The following is a 6,000-nucleotide window of genomic DNA, read 5'->3' as shown; positions in this document are numbered from 1 at the left end:
TAATACAACAAATCATCATATATATATATATATATATATATATATGATGTATATATGTATATATATATGATCAAAAAAATCAGCTAACGCCTTTTTATTCCCGTATACGGGAGTAGGCGAGGCCATTTAGCCCTATCTAACTTTTGGAGACTGAGTAGGCAGTTCAATCTCCACTGGTACCCAATCAGAGACAGATGGCCCAAGGCTATCACTAATTAAGCGGTACGCAGTGAAGAGAGACGGCTCAAATGTGCCGCCATCTCGTGGTCCCTAACCCTAACACAAATATATTTTAATGTCTGAAATAATGTGGGTTCTACGGTCGATTTTCTTGAGTTTACAGGACGAAAAACCCGAGTTTCCGGGAGGAAAAACCTGCTTGCCCGTGCCAGAGATCGACTAACTCGGGAACCGGTCGAAAAAAGGCTCAGAAAAATTTCCTCTAGTCGCCGACTAGACTCGAAACCAAGACTTCCTTCGTGCGGCCAAGCGCGGTGGTGTGTGTAAACGCCACATCCACTGAGCTACACAGGCTCTTATATATATGATATATATATACGTAGAACCAATATATACGTAGAACGTAGAACCCAACTTATTTCCGACAGTAACATATTCTGTTAGGGTTCAGTACCAAGAGATTACCAGAGTCTTCATTGTTGGCTGCCAATAATTAGAGATAGACATTGGCCAGCTATCTCTGATTGGCTACTCATGGAGACTGAACTGCCCACTCAATCTCCGAAAGTTAGTTAGGGTTTAAAGGACTCGCTTATTCCCTATAAGGGAATAAAAGGCGTTAGCTTATTATATACAGTAGAATCCGCTTATTCTAATCCCGGATAATACTATCAATCGGCTATTGTTATCAAAATCGTCGATCCCAAAACACACCATTTAAAATGAATTAAAAACAATCCGTCTATTGTAATCAAAGTTCCGGTTATTGTTATCAAAATCCTCGAATATTTAGCCTTTTACGTCTCAGAATTCTAAGAAATAAGGGTTAATCAGGAGAAAATTTGTAGAAATTTCCCTTTAATCTTATTCTTTCGTAAATCTTATATCTTCCAGTCAAATGCAGGTGGGTAATCTTTAATCTTTTTTGTAATCTTAATCTTCCGTAAATCTTAAATCTTCCAGGGAAATGCAAGGGGGTGGTATAAATACCGTCTAATTGTGATTTTTCGAGTTTCTTTTCGTGCTCTCGTTCAGTAAGTGAGTTTGACTTTAAAGTTCTCGTTAAAATATCCCTTAGCATTATGGCAAAAGGAAGCAAAAAAAGGTAAAGATTTATCTTTTGAAGAAAAGCAAAGAATATTGGAGTGCTATGATAAGTTGCCCAAAATGAATCAGTGTAGAGTGGCTGTACATTTAAAAATTTAACAACCACTCGTGGAAGATCTTAAAAAATAGATCAAACATTGAATCTTCAGCTCTTACTAATGAAAACATGGATCGGAAGAGAGTCCAATATGGTAAGGATAATTAAAAAGTTTAGTAATGTTCGTGAAAAGAATGCTTCGATTAATGGTTCTTTGATGCGTCAAAAACGTTGGGCAAGAAAATTTCACAGCAACTGATGGATGATTTAATAGGTGGAAAAAGCGAGGGATTATTGTGTACAAGCGTGTTCATGGCGAAGAAAAAAGCTGATTTTTTAGCCGTTGATGCGGAAATTTAGACCGAGTGGCCAAAAATTATTGCAGAATATGCTCCCTAGGATTTACAATGCAGACGAAAGAGGAGTCTATTTTCGTGCAATGCCTGAGCATACTTATTTCTTTCAAAATGAAATTACTAAATAATTTAAATCTTCAAAAGAGCGAGTGACAGTTTTTTTTTTTGTGCTAATATGAAAGGTGAGAAACGAGAGTTCCTAGTGATTGGAAAAAGTTAAAATCCTCGATGTTTTAAAGGTGTCAAAAGTTTGCCTGTTGACTACTGTTCAAGTGCAAATGCTTGGATGACTAATGACATTTTCAACAATTGGTTAGTTAAGTGGGCTCTTAAATTAAAGCGAAAAATTGTCTTGTTATTAGATAACTGCATTGCACACACAAACAATTTATCGTTAAAGAACACCAAAGTAATTTTCTTGCCTTCGAACACTAGATCGTTAATTCAACCATGTGACCAGGCATCATACGAGCTTTTAAAGCTTCTTATCACAGGGAAGTTGGTACGAGAATTATAGCTGAACTTGATTATATAAAAAACCAATCTGATGCAAGTACAATTGCAAAAAAAAAAAAAAAAAAAGATTTACCTTCTGGATGCATTGCATTTGGTAGCACTGTCAGGTGGATTTTGTAAGATGAACGCTGAAACTCCTTCTTTCGAAGAATTTGAATATCTTAAAAATGAAAGTTTTGATAAAACCCCAGACGGTATGTCAAAAGAAGAATTTGAATATTAGTTGGATATTGATAACAACGTTGAAGTGATGGCTATAATGATAGTGTCGGAAATAAGTCGAGCTGCTTCCGATGAGAGAAGAACAAATTTTAGATTTTAGAGAAGCTCCTTCAACCAATGTTCAAATGCAAGAAGATCTACGAATACTTCGTCGCGGTGTGCAACATAGAGCGACTAACTTCGAAAGGCATTATGAGTATGAGCAATTTATTCATGAACTACTATATTCAAAGACAACACAAGACAAGTTTTTAAAATAAATTTTATGTTGTTGCTTATTAAAAAAGTTATTTATAATAATAAATTAAATTATGTTCATAACAATAAATTGAAATAAATGATGCAATTTTTTATATCCTTTGCTTAATGTTATCAACTGGTTATTGTTATCGAAAAGCGACTATCCCAAAGTGATCACAATAATATGCCTCCGTAGCGCAACTTGAAGAACGACGTACATTGCGCTCTTCGATTGGATAAGGCCTGAGTTCGATTCCCGTCGTGACGGGAGGAATCTTTATATGGACTTTTTCAACTGAAAGTGAGTTAACCGATCTCATACGGGGGTAGCAGGGTTTTTTCTCCCGAAAACTCGGGTTTTTCATCCCGCGTACAGACAAATCGGCCCTTCAGAACACACGCAATTTACAGACAAAAGATACTTGTTGCGGTGGTGGTGGGCGGTAGATGGCGCTGATGTAGTTGATTGGTAGTGGAGGTTCGGTAGGGTGGAGACGGAGAGTTATACACTAGGTGTCCTCCCGCGAAGAGTCTTCGGACTCCTTGGAGGTGCCACGAATAATAATAATAATAATAATAAGCGGCGTCTACTGTATATGAAATGCTGGGCTGAGTCCGAAATGGTTAACTTATTACTCTTTAAGAGCAGATATATATATATATATATATATATATATATATATATATATATATATATATATATATATATATATATATATATATATATATATATATATATATATATATATATTGGTGTTCTGCCATATATCATTTGTTCTAAATGTACTTTGCATTTTCCATTGTTTGGTTCAGTTCTTTTAGCATCACCTCATTTCTCTTTTTATCTAGTCTTGTATAACCTGCTGTTATTTTCATATATTTTGTTTATGTGAAAGAAATAAAATATATCTTATGTTTCCTCATTTAAATATATTTTCTTATCCCATATGCTTAATATACTGTTCATGGTTTCACTACCAGATAATAATGTTGATAATATATTATACATTTTTATTCTTGATTATTGCTGGCTTTAATGTTCTTTTTCCCATTCCATTTATTTTTGGCAAATTGCTAATCTTGATAAAATGCTTAAATCTTCAATGTAGCTTAATTCGTAGTACAAGTGATTAAAATTATTAATTGTTCAACTGTCTATTAACATTTTATTTCGGATGAGCATTTTCCTCTGAATGCCATCCCGAGAAATTATAAAAATTCAACTTAGATACATCACTTGAAGACTATTATTGAAACTTGGCCATCTACAAAGAGTAAAATATCTAAGATAAAATTATTTTCTAGTTGGAATCATTTTATGTAGATTTCATTCATTCATTCATCAGTTGCATCAGTCTTGGAACTGGTAGCTCACAGCAATTTCCTCCATTCCGCTCTGTCATTGGCTTTCTTCTTAACCTCCTTCTTAAAAAATACTAAAATGCCTGATTCATCATTAGTTTTTTTTTTTTTTTTTAAATCTGTTACACATTTATATTATTTGGGTTGTTATCGAAACCTTTGAAAACATATTTATTGTATTCTTTATCTATGTTAGTCTAGAGCAGGTTTGGCATGCTTGCCAAACGTGGCACGCCAACGATTTTTTTTTTCCGGGAAGCAACCCAGGGCTCACCTTAAAAAATAAATAAATACATTTCAAACATCTTCGCTGACTTGTATATTTTAACTTAATATAATACAATTTTATTAAGTACAGCGATACCAAATAAAAATGCAATAAAGAAGCAAACCCCTACCAACTGTTTTAGTAATAATAAGTAATAAGAAAATAAGAAACAAAGATCCTATTTCCAAGCCATCTGTCTCCGCGATATACTGATGTACAAGTTTCGTGCAGTTCAGTTGTTGCATCATTCGTCAGGCAGCCAGACGTGGCGTGACTTCTTTACCATCATTTGATATATCTTTTCGTTTCGTAAGGAACGTATCCGTTTTCTAAAGTGTGTATATATGTGGATTTGGATTTTATTAAATCGTAAGTCATTGAAATATGGATTGGAAGTATTTATTGTCAATTAATATGTTTAACTTATTAGATATAAAAACAAATTTCCTTTACACTGCTATAAACATACGTATTTACTAGAATATAACTCGCACTTTATCTTTTCCCACCAAAATTAAAGCTAAAAATCGTGGTGCGAGATATATGTGGGGATTTTCGGAAACTACAGTTTTCAGTTTTTTTTGTAAAATCCTTGCATATATCTCGCACCACGATTGCTATTGCTATTTCTTGCCTAGAGAGCAGTTTCCTTGTGTGCATCCTACCCAAAAAGCGCCATCTTCTTTCTTATTATTTCAAGCAAAAATTACCAGTAATTTACAAGACTTGAAATACTTAATGAACAATCCTTCACAATGACTAATGAACAGACAGCTATGGTACTACGCCAGTAAAGATAGAGCAGCTATGAAGACGAGCATATGATTGGTGCGGTATTAACAAAGGCTCACGCGAGTTAAACATAAAAGCAAGCTGACAATTTTTGAATAGAAATGCTAATTTTCTTTAACCAAATTCAATATCCGAAACAGCCATAAAAATGTTCACTATATATTACTTAATTTTAACACGTTTACGAATTTTAACACTTTCTGTTTATATTTATTTCTGCCTTGCATTTGAGCTGGGGGGGGGGGACAGACTCCCACACATCTAGTTTTTAGTTAGATACCGTGCTTACCGGTGCAACATATGGTTTTGCTTGAGTCTAAATAGTACAGTTTCTGTGGGAAGGGGACGTGTGATTCTTTAGTTAATGTCATTTTTATCCCAGTTGTCTTTAATTGCACCTATTTGTTGAGAAATATATTACACAGATTGCAAATGTCTCTGTACCTTATTCATTGATACAATAAAACGAGCTGTTTTTACTTATATCTGTAGACACCATTGGCTACTAGGGAGGACGTGTGGTTTACCATGGGAAGCGAGTTACTATCGCCATGAAACGTGTTTAAACTTTTTTTTTTCCCTGAGCGAGGGATACGCGAAACTTTTCAATTTCTTTTTTCGCAAAGTAAAATCAAAGGTGCAAGTTATATTTGAGTAAATACGGTAAGTTATTTTTAAAGCTGTGTGAAATGTATTATCAATATTCAGGATTATGAAGTGTTATGTGCACGTGATTAGATTGCATGCGTACCCTTCTCTTTCATTTGCATATGTGTGTGTGTGTAGGTCAGCTTATAATTGTACTAATATTTGGTTTGCTTAAACTTGGTTGGTATATGCAGAGAGTGATTATGATGAGATTTTCCGAGTCCAAATTATAATTTTTGTCAGTGTCTATAAGTCTCTGTCCACATTTTTAC

Source organism: Typopeltis vanoorti, chromosome 6 (assembly GCF_054136105.1).
Source record: "Typopeltis vanoorti isolate ZY-2024b chromosome 6, IOZ_Tvanoo_1.0, whole genome shotgun sequence".
NCBI lineage: Eukaryota > Metazoa > Arthropoda > Arachnida > Uropygi > Thelyphonidae > Typopeltis > Typopeltis vanoorti.
This window is presented reverse-complemented; position numbering follows the sequence as displayed.